This window comes from Nematolebias whitei, chromosome 2 (genome assembly GCF_014905685.2).
Source record: "Nematolebias whitei isolate Nwh7 chromosome 2, NemWhi1, whole genome shotgun sequence".
Taxonomy (NCBI): domain Eukaryota; kingdom Metazoa; phylum Chordata; class Actinopteri; order Cyprinodontiformes; family Rivulidae; genus Nematolebias; species Nematolebias whitei.
Genome location: NC_056499.1, coordinates 41,160,083 through 41,171,773, shown reverse-complemented (window position 1 = coordinate 41,171,773; position 11,691 = coordinate 41,160,083). Strand labels below are relative to the sequence as shown.

Here is an 11,691-nt window from a genome sequence, read left to right as displayed (position 1 = left end):
ATGGATGGATGGATGGATGGATGGATGGATGGATGGATGATTCACTAGGCCACTAATTTGGCCTAATTTCTGAATAAAATGACACATTCTGGATGATAAATAAATAAATATAGTACATTTTACTATCAACACATTAGCTTTGTTCTCCTCCTACTTTGGAGAAATGGACCTTTACAAATATGGAACTTTTGGAACATTTTAAGTGTCACAGTGCTCCACATTGATTTTTGACAATTCTGTGTCTGTAGAGCAATATTCTGCAATCGCTGTCAAGGAAGAAGATCAAAACCCGTTCAGAAGAGTGAAATAATAAGTAGATCCAGGATGATAAAATGTCACAATGACAAGAAAAAAGGTTAATTGAATAAATGTGTTTGGATTTATACAGTATGTGTAATCTCACAGCCTACTATTGTAATCATTTAAAATATCAATTTTAATTATTATTTTTATTTTAATAGAACATATTAGGAAAAATTGATGGGATATATATTTTCATATTTCAATTTAGTTTGGTTTTGGACAGAAGGAATTATTTATTACTAGTGTGTGAAAACTTTGGAAAGCCTTAAGCCAGCTGGAGTCAACCGTGATCATGGCCATCCACTAAATAATTAGATAATGTATAAAAAGATTATGCATGATAAAATGCATTATTGTTGATTATTGGAGGGAGCGAGACATTCAAATACACATTTTTTGGTATGAATATATTAAATTTACTCTTGCCTGCTTCTTAGCAGGAAGTAACCAGAGGTAAATGTAGACACTTCTCTAATCAATCAAGTGAGTTTCACAGCAGGAGTTTGCACATGTTTCCAACGCTGTGCAGCAGATCCGTTAACTCACTAAACGACCCGTAAAGAAGATCATGATTTGACTTTGTGATTAACAATTAGACATTCCTTTACTTCCAGACGGCATGTGGTTTGCATGCATTTTGCATGTGTTAGGAACTGAGACAGTCATGAAGATGCATGAAAATGATCCAGTGTTGCTCACAGGCAGAGCATGATTTAATGTGTTCACATGTTTTGATCTCAGCCCTCCTGCTAAACCTCATTAGCATAAGCCAGTCATCAATGCACACGCTAATCTTGCCAAAACAAAGAGCCGGCAACAGCTTTGCCAACTGTTAGACTTGGTTTTTGAGCTAACTGAGCTGTAATTGAAGAAACACAAAAATAGCTATACTTTTCACACACAAAAACAATTGTAAATGGTTTTACACAACAGCTAAAGCAGCACTAGAGTTGGTTATTTAGACATATCATTCATAGGAGGGTGAGATAGAACGCAGTTGTAAAGAAAACAAATTGTAAAAAAAAAATCTAATCTCCTCAGCACTGTTGACATTTTAGATTTGCTTTCTATGTCACAGATCTACATATTGTGGAAAACCTCTCCGCATGGTTTTGGGCATTTACAATAAAAACAGGGGTCATTTGTGGTCAATAGAAGTCAGTGGACCCGTCTGACATATGTGTCATGCTGACATTTCAGTCCTGGCTACATGCAGGGTACTATGAGATACAGTTTCTCTATCTATTACACTTTTGTGGAGTTTACAGAAAAGGTCAGAAATGTTCAAGCATTTTATTTGAATACATCAGACTCCAATCTTCTCTGTGTAACAGTCACTTGTGTTGCTACGCCACGGTCACCTCCAATATGGTGTTCTGGAAATAAGTTTAATATTGTGAGTTACAGTTGAATGGACAGAAATTTCAGTTTCTCATATTGTGTATGAAAATGCAAAACAAAATGCCGTTTACCTTTGGATTAGTGTTATTTTTAAGCAGACTTCAGTAGCTCGGAGATCAGCTACAGTCTTGAAATTCTGAGGCCGGGGTTTCGAATCCAGGCTGTGTCAGGATGGAAATCCAACATAAAACAAGTACCAAATCTTACCATGGTGACCCTTGCAGAATGGAGCAGCCAAAAGAACAAGAACATTGTTTTATCAGAACACAATTAAATATATAAATAAATGCATTTATTATGGCAATTCAGCCTAATCAAAAAGTATATGTATGTAGATAAATACAAATTATACTTTCACATATGAATTGACGTTTCTTTTGTATGATAGGAAGCACCTACAACCAAAACAAGCAATAGAATATGCCATTAATACCTAATGTTTGCAGACATGACTCCATTGTGCCACAAGGGTCTATTAATGAAATGGGTTGTTGATTGAACTGGGAACTCTTACATTTGTCACTGTAATCGTTATGGTCAAAATGAAGGTCAAGGTCAAGGTTCTTTATTGTCGTTCGCACTTCATGTGGTACATGTTGTGGAATTAAATCTTGTACACAGGGTCCCAGTTACATCCAACAAAGTATAAATTGTAAAAGGAAAACAGTAATAAATAATCAACTTCAGTGAATGCTGGCGCATCGTGGCTGCTCGGCGTGCTTTTTTGCTTTTTTTTGTTTCTGTTTTATTCAACCCTTCCTGCATTTTCCACTACACCAAGTCTCTGATCCGTCTCAATATCAACCACATGGTTCATTAGGATTTACCTGCTGCCTGCTCTGGTTTGGACTCTCCAGCTGCTCATCCACCACCACCCGGCGTCTGGTCTTCTCCATTACTCAGCAGTCGAGCTCCTTCGCCTTCATTTCCTACCAGCCGTGCCACCTGTGCTCCCTCTTCAGGACATTGCCTTCCATCCTCACCAGAGATACATTCACCGTGGGTCCCGCCGTAGACTCCACGCTGACATGACTAACCCCATAAACTCCATCTGGTCTGATTCTTACCATTCTACACGCTGCAATACTCAGGCCGCTAACAGTAGTGACATGTTAGCTAGCCTAGATCGGTCGGCTAATGCTCCGATTGCTACCAACTCCTCCTATGTAAAATTTGGCCTTCTGAACGTTCGCTCACTCACTGGCAAAGGTCAGCTTATTCAAGATCTAATATATGACCGTAAGCTAGATTTTATTTGTCTAACAGAAACATGGCAACAACAAAATGACTTTTTCCATCTGAATGAATCTACCCCACTGGGGTTTGTTTACATCGCCAAATCCTGCGAGTCCGGCCACGGAGGAGGTCTTGTGATAATTCACCACGAGAACTGGAAGGTCACGCCACTTCACACACCTCCCTCTCCCTCCTTTGAGCACACTGTATGCTACTCTATGGCCCTACCCCCACCGTTGTTGCCACTTTCTACCGCCCACCCAAAATCAACAACTCTTTTATAAATGACTTTGCTGCTCTAATCGCCCATCTCTCAGCTCTTTCACACATCATTATTCTACTTGGAGACTTCAACATTCATATGGATGAAGACAACAACCCCCTCACCAGAGACTTCACATCCTGCCTTGACAGCTGTGGCTTCCAGCAGTTCATTAACTTTCCAACCCACATAAAGGGCCACACTTTGGACTTATTATGCTGCTCTGGACATTCTCCTCTTAACTGTTCTTCAGATGAACTTCCATTTACTGATAACCTCATGATTTCATTCAGTGTCAATTTTAATTTTCTTCAGAGAAACCTCAACGCATTCTTTCCTTCCGTAATATTAAGAATATGAACCATGACATTATTTTGTCTCATATTAATAATACCTTCTTCACCTTCAATTCTTTTAACCCGGATGACCTTGTCAAATTCTACAATAACAGCCTCACCAACATCCTTAACTCTGTTGCTCCTCTGAAAACCCGGTCTGTCTCCTTCTCCAACTCTGCACCCTGGTTCAATCCAGAACTTTGTTCTCTGAAATCCAAAGGTCGGAGGTTGGAACGACTATAAGAAATCCGGTCTATCAATTCACAAGAAACTCTATGCCAACCACGTCATCCAGTATAAGGACAGTATTTCTCAAGCCAACTCCAGCTACTTCTCTGACATCATCGGTTCCAATGTTGGCATTCTCTCTCCTTAACCGTTCAGTCTCATCTCCTAACTCATTACCCTCTCATTACCCTCTCACATGGTTTCCACATAATTTTGCAACTATCTGATGTCCTATTTCAATGAAAAGATTCTTTCAATTCATAAACACCTTGGACCTTAATACCGCCCCCAGCATCTATGTTTAACTCCACCCTCCCTCCCTCCCCTTCTCTATCTTCTCCCTCCCCTCTGCTGATGACATTGCTGACATTATCAGCAAGTCTAAGTTCTCATCCTGTCAACTTGATCCATTCCCCACAGTTCTTGTTAAATCCTGTTTCCCGTCTCTGCTCCCCATCATCACTAACATCATCCACTCATCCCTAACCTCTGGCATTGTTCCCACAGCTTTCAAATCTGCGGCCATCACCCCCATCATCAAGAAACCAGTTCTTGACTTTACCAACTTCAGTAATCTTCGTCCGATCTCTAATCTGCCCTTCATTTCCAAGGTTCTTGAAAAAGCTGTTGCTAGTCAACTTCACTCTCACCTATCCAACAATAACATTTATGAAGAGTTTCAATCTGGTTTTCACCTCCACCATATCACCAAAACAGCTCTAATGAAAATAACTAATGACCTTCTTCTTGCTGCTGACTATGGTCTTCTGTCTATCCTCATTCTACTGGATCTAAGTTCTGCTTTCAACACAATCTGTCATTCTATCCTCCTCAACAGACTAACCTCCATTGGCATCTCAGGTACTCCGTTAGGGTGCATTCACACCAACCCTGTTTAGTCCACTTTAATTGAATTCTAGCTCGTTTTCCTAGGAATTCTGGTTCGTTTGGGGAGGTGTGAACGCGCCATCAAACTCTGTCACGGAATAAAAAGGCGAACTCTGGCCCGGGCAAAAACCCAGGTCTCGGTCCGGTAGAAGAGAACTCCAGCGTGGTTCGAGTACAGTGTGAATGCAATCAGACTGGGCCCTGCTCCACAAGCAAGAAGTGGAGTACAGCGCAGGGCAAACAAACACGCATTTCTCTTACCTTATATGGAGCCGTCAGCTGCATTGTGTGAAAAAACAATATTCTCCATGGTCTTCTGCCTCATCTTCCACTCATGCTGAGTCCATTTTTGAAAAAATGACAAAATATAACTCCTAAAACAGCTAAAACTTGATGCCACTCCATTTTTGTTTTTATTTCCAGAAGAAGAAGAAGAAGAAGAAGAAGTGTCTTCAGAGGTTTTTGTGTCGTTTCTTTCAGTAGTTTTTTTGAACAGGTTGGCTCATGCAGTGTGAATGCAAACGCACCAGCTCAAATGTAAACAAAATGTTATGAATATTGGTCCCCAACCGAAGAGAGTCTACCGGACTATCAGGTGTGAAAACAACCCTAGACTGGTTCAAATCTTATTTCTCTGGCCGCTTGTATCCAAGATCTCGTTCTTTTGGTCACAACCCAAAGCTCATGACCATAGATGAGGGTGGGAACATAGATCGATCAGTAAATTGAGAGCTTCGCCTTTTGACTCAGCTCTCTCTTCACGACAGACCTGTGCAGCGCCCGCTTCAATGCATACGCTGCACCTATCCACCTATCAATCTCACATTCCATTTTTCCCTCATTCGTGAACAAGACCCCAAGATACTTGAACTCCTCCACTTCGGGCATGACCTCCTCCCTGACCCGGAGAGGGCACTCTACCCTTTTCTGGCTCAAGACCATGGCCTCAGATTTGGAGGAACTGATCCTCATCCCGGCCGCATCACACTTGGCTGCGAACCGCTCCAGCAAAAGCTGTAGATCACGATCTGATGAAGTCAATAGGACCACATCATCTGCAAAAAGCAGAGAAGCAATCGTAAAGCCACCAAAACGGATCCCCTCAACACCTTGGCTGCGCCTAAAAATTCTGTCCATAAAAGTTATGAACAGAATCGTGACACATTCTCCAAGTCTATAAAGCACATGTAGACCGGTTGGGCAAACTCCCACGCACCCTCCAGGACCCTGCTGAGAGTGTAGAGCTGGTCCAGTGTTCCACGACCAGGATGAAAACGGCACTGCTCCTCCTGAATCCGAGGTTCGACTATCCAACGGACCCTCCTCTCCAGAACCCTGAATAGACCTTACCAGGGAGGCTTAAGAGCGTGATCCCCCTATAGTTGGAACACATTCTACGGTCCCCCTTTTTGATTAGGGTGACCACCACCCTGGTCTGCCAATCCAGGGGAACTTCCCCAGATGTCCACGCAATATTGCAGAGTAACGTAAGCCAACACGACCCTACAACATCCAGAGCCTTAAGGAACTCCAGGCAAATCTCATCCACCCCTGGGGCCCTGCCACTGAGGAGCTTTTTAACCACCTCGGTGACCTCAGCACCAGAGAGGGCGTGACCCACAGTCCCCAGGCTCCGCTTCCTCAGTGGAAGACGTGCCAGTGGGATTGAGGAGGTCTTCAAAGTATTCTGCCCACTGACCTGCGACATCCCGAGTTCAGGTCAGCAGCGCACCACCCCCATTATAAACAGTGGTGGTGGCGTACCGCTTTCCCCCCCGAGACGCCGGATGGTGGACCAGAATCATTTCGAAGCCGTGTGGAAGTCATTCTCGATGGCCTCTCCAAACTCCTCCCATGCCTGAGTTTTTGCCTCAGCGACCACCCGAGCCGCATGTCGCTTGGACTGCCGGTACCCATCAGCTGCTTCCATGGTACCACAGGCCAAAAAGGCCCAATAGGACTCCTTCTTCAGCCTGACAGCATCCCTCACCAATGGTGTCCACCACTGGGTTCGAGGGCTGCCACCGCGACAGGCACGACAACCTTGCTGCCGCAGCTCCGGTAAGCCGCCTCGACAATAGAGGCACGGAACATGGCCCACTCAGACTCTATGTCCCCCACCTCCCCCAGAACATGTTCAAAGTTTTCCCAGAGGTGGGAGTTAAAACTCCGTCTCACAGGAGACTCTACCAGACGTTCCCAGCAAACCGACTGTCTTAATGAGCAAAATCATTGGTTTTCATAACAATTTCATACAACTAAACAGTGACAAAACAGAAATCATTCTTGTCGATACCAAAAACTCTATTTCAAAATCAGAACATCTTCTCATCCCCCTTGCCTCAGGTCAAGAATCTTGGTGTCATCCTCAACACCACTCTCTCCTTCACTTCACACATCAACATTGTTACTCGGTCTGCCTATTTCCATCTCCGGAATATTAACTGTCTCTGCCCTTCTCTCACACCCCGCTCCACAGGCATCCTTGTGCACAGTCTTGTGACTTCTCGGATTGACTACTGCAACTCCCTTCTTTATGGCCCCCCCCAACAAATCTCTCCAGAAGCTGCAATTTGTCCAGAACTCATCTGTCCGTGTCATAACTCAAACCTCCTCATTTAACCACTTCATTCCTGTCCTGCAGCAGCTCCACTGGCTCCTGGTTAAATCACGCATCATCTTCAAAATTCTTCTTCTCACTTTCAAAGCTATCCACAACCTTGCCCCTCCTTACCTATCTGACCTCCTACACATCTCCATCCCCTCTCGCTCTCTCAGATCCTCCTTTTCACTACACCTCCATGTACCCTCTGCCCACCTCTCCACCATGGGGAGCAGGGCCTTCACCTGCTCTGCTCCTCATCTCTGGAACTCTCTACCCCCTGACTTACGAAACACCACTTCACTTTCTCTATTCAAGACTGCTCTTAAAACACATCTCTTTAGACTCGCTTATCCTTATCTTTGCTGTATGTATTCTATATTATTTATGTAATTTATATTCTGTATGTATTTTATATTCTTTATGTATTTTATATTTCAATATATTCCTGTTGATTTTTGCACTGTGCTTTTTTGTTTTTACACAATCTCTCGGATGTTTCTTACTGTAAAGTGTCCTTGGGTGTCCTGAAAGGCACTTTTTAAATAAAATTATTATTATTATTATTATTATTATTATTATTATTATTATTATTATTATAAAAATATATAAAATATGAACTAAGAAAAATGTTAAACTAAAAATATGCTAAGCACTAGTAGTACAAAAACAATATACTGAACAACAGCAGCATGAACATGAGTCTGTGTGAGCAGATGAGTACAAATGAACAAAGCAGTATGAAATAAATCAGCAGCATTAGATCAGCAGCATGGATTGTCAGCAGCACATATCAACAACCAAGTGGCATTAAAGTGATTGTTTTTTTTACGGTGATTATTCTGGTTAGAGATTCATGAGTCTAACAGCCTCAGGGTAGAAGCTGTTCCTCAGTCTAGTGGTTCTACACTTAATGCTCCTTAACCTCTTTCCTCAGGGGAACGGGGCAAAAAGTGTGTGTGCTGGGTGAGTGGGGTCCTTCATGATGCAGGTGGCCCTCTTTCAGCATCTGGAGGTGTAGATGTCTGTGATGGTGGAGAGGGTGACTGCAACAGTATTCTGTGCAGTCTTCAACACTCTCTGCAAAGCTTTTCTTTCTGCAGCTGTGCAGCCTCCATGCCACACATTGATGCTGGAGCACAGGATGCTCTCCACTGCACACCTGTAGAAGGAGCTGAGGACTGAGTTCCCAGACCAGCTCGTCTCAGCCGCCTGAGGAAGTAGATTCTCTGATGAGCTTTCTTGATCAGGCTGGTGGTGTTGTTGCCCCAGCTGAGGTTGTCATTCAGGTGCACACCCAAGTACTTGTAGCTGGAGACCACTTCCACTGCAGATCCTCCTGTGTTTGGGGGTGGGGGTGTTGGGTTGTGCTGTCTGAAGTCCAAGACCATCTCCTTCATCTTCTTCACATTGATGTGAAGGTTGTTCTTCCTGCACCAGCTCTTCAGGTGTTCCACCTGAATGAACAGATTATTAGCACATTTTCCACCATACCTATTTTTGATAAATAACTTTTCAACAAATAAGATAAAGATACTACTCAGTTCAACCTCCGCAACATGGGAAATACAAAGTCATCATAATAAAAGAAGAACAAATATTCATTGTGTCAGGGCAGACATGAACAGGGATTTAGAGTTTAACGTACTGTGCTAGTTCCAGTCATTGTATTTTACCTGGCTCGATAGAAGCATGATATGCATTAAACAAAAAAAAAAAAAAAAAAAAACTTTATAGGACAGAAGATTAACACATCTATATCCACCTTATTCCTAGCCCCCATGGTGTCTTGCATGAATTATGGGTGCAACTTCCGGCACGGACCATAACTGGCATATGTATGTGTGTCAGTACGAGCTGGTATAGTTTCTCTAAGAACTGTGCCACCTGTCAGAGCTCAAACAGGACAATATAATCATACCACTGCCTGATGAGGCCGAGGGATGGAGGACGACCTGAAGAAGTGACTGCAGATTACAACTATTTGCATATTTAGCTACTTCATTGACTCAGTTCTTCTGATGGTGAAGCGATGAACAACCTGAAAAGCTCGGAAGTATATCAGTATCTACACAGTAATAAAGTCGGTTTTGTTATTGTTTTGTTAAAAGAGGTGGGACACAATCTTATTTAATTTAAAGCAGACAGAGAGACCTTGCAGCTAAAGCCTTAAAGTCCTCCATCACTGAGCTCGGGTTCATTGTAGAGAAAATTGTAATACTGAAGACGAACAAATACTATAATGCTGTGTCCTCCATACACTTGAAATCATGCCTGATATTTTTGTCACATTGTTTTCAATCCTTGTGAGGATCCAACGTCTCTTCTCCAGTGGTTTATTGTAGTCTAGCCACAAAGTAGGATGCATGTTTTCCCCTGTCGGCCATTTGTCAACAAACTGAAATGAGCACAGATACAGCATTTTGGGTGGTGTCTTCAAGATATTTCAGTTGCATTCTTCATAATTCCTCACCTGTAGGTAGGGGATGGAAACTATACCGCTTTTCACAGGAACACTGTTTTTGTTTTGTGTCCGTGTTCAAAGCATTGTTATTGTCGCCACTAGTTTAGTTTGGACTGGTTGTTCGTGCAGCCATGAACACAACAGGTACCTGAACTCAGCGAGGCTATTTTAGTAAACTTTATGGTTGTTAAATAAATGTAAACAAAACAAAAACAGTATTTTATCTGCTAAACTAAATACTAATTACTTTAAAGTAAACCGTGGTCCGTGCTCCACTACCATGGTTAACCAATGCTTACTGCTACTTCCTGTGTCTGACAGGAAGTTGTACCCATAATAATTTTGTATTTATTTATCCATAATCATTTAGTAGTGCCCCCAGGAATAAGGTTGATAAACTCTTCTGTACAAATGTCTACAGTTTTAATTTTTGTTTTCTCTCAAAATGAGGAAAAAAAACTGCTTTATGCTTTGAGATACCGTTTGTAAAGTTACACAATAAAAAACAAAACAAACAACAACAAAAAACAGTAATATTGGTTTATTTAGCCTTTAATAAGAAAAAATGTTGTTGTTTTTTTCAGTCGTATTTTCACCATGAAATTCATACATTTAAAAAATGCCATAGTTCTCAACTAAATGTTTAACTTACACCTAAATATGTAGTTTACAAAATAAATAATTCACTTCCAAGTTAAATATTTAGTTAGTACACTAAACATTTAGGTGTAAATGAAACATTTAATTTACAAGATACATTTTTTTTTCAAAACAAAACATTTAATTTCCACACTAAACATTTAATTTGCTAACTAAATATTTAACTCTAATCTAAATATTTGACTTGTAAGCTAAATATTTAGATCCGAGCTCCAAAATATTTAGCTTGCAAACTAAATATTTAGATCAGCGTTAAACATTTAGTTAGCAAATTAAATGTTTATTTTGAAAATTAAATGTTTAGTTTGGAAATTAAATATTTAGCTTGGACAATAAATGTTTAGTCTTGAAAATAAATATTTAGCTTGAAAATTTAATATTTAATTTGCACCTAAATATTTAGTTTACTAACTAAATATTTTACTTGCAAGTTAGTTTGTAAACTATATATTTAGCTTGTTAATTAAACATTCAGTTGGGAACTAGGACATTTATAAATTTATAAACAACAGTAAGGCTAAATACACCAAAATATTGCTGTTAATTCTTGACTGTGTAGCTTTACAAACAGCACCCCATATTATTCTTCTCACAGTTGAACACAAGACAGTTTTGTTTTACATATTTCACTATTTACTCACAAATACCAAACACCTGATGCTTGACATTGTGGAAATAAAAGCATACTGTATAATCTTGTGTCATCAATATTAAGCAACAAATTTAATAAAAAATATTGTCATTTTTACTCTGAGAGTTATTACTTGAAATGTCCTGCATTGTTAACAAAGTGTTTTATTGTTTGTTTGTTTGTCAGATTTATTTTAACACCTGACAAAACTGAGAAGAATGTTGAAAACGGCAACAACACCAGCATTAGCTTTTGAAAAGTCCTTTTATGCTGCACATCATTGTGAGGTGTGTCAGCGTGTCACTGGGAAAGCTTCATGGCTGCAATTCACTGTCAAGTCATCATCAATGATTTGCTTTCAAGGCTTATTACGAGTATTTTGCAGGAGGATGATTTACAGGCTGACTTGGCTCCTGCTGGGACTCATCAGGATCTCACAGAGCATCGTAATAGACAGTTTCACCACACTCTGGGCTCAGAGCTGCTGATACAGATTATTTTTGTCTAAAATGGTTTCTTATCATTGTCCTTTTCCTTTCATGTCTTCACTGTCTGATTCTACTGGTTTATGTGGCAAAGACAAAATGAGAAAGAAAAATCTTGAATCAAAACACTTATTTAATCTTTTATAATGCTTTCCAGGAAACTATGAAGGTAAAAAGACTAAAGTAGCTACAA

At 40.7% G+C, this 11,691-nt stretch overlaps 1 protein-coding gene across 1 annotated transcript in view; it reads left to right on the top strand.

Annotated features, from left to right (window-relative positions):
* The window catches only part of luzp2 (leucine zipper protein 2), a 273,258-nt gene that overhangs the window by 166,253 nt on the left and 95,314 nt on the right, over positions 1-11,691 (top strand). The window lies entirely within an intron of this gene.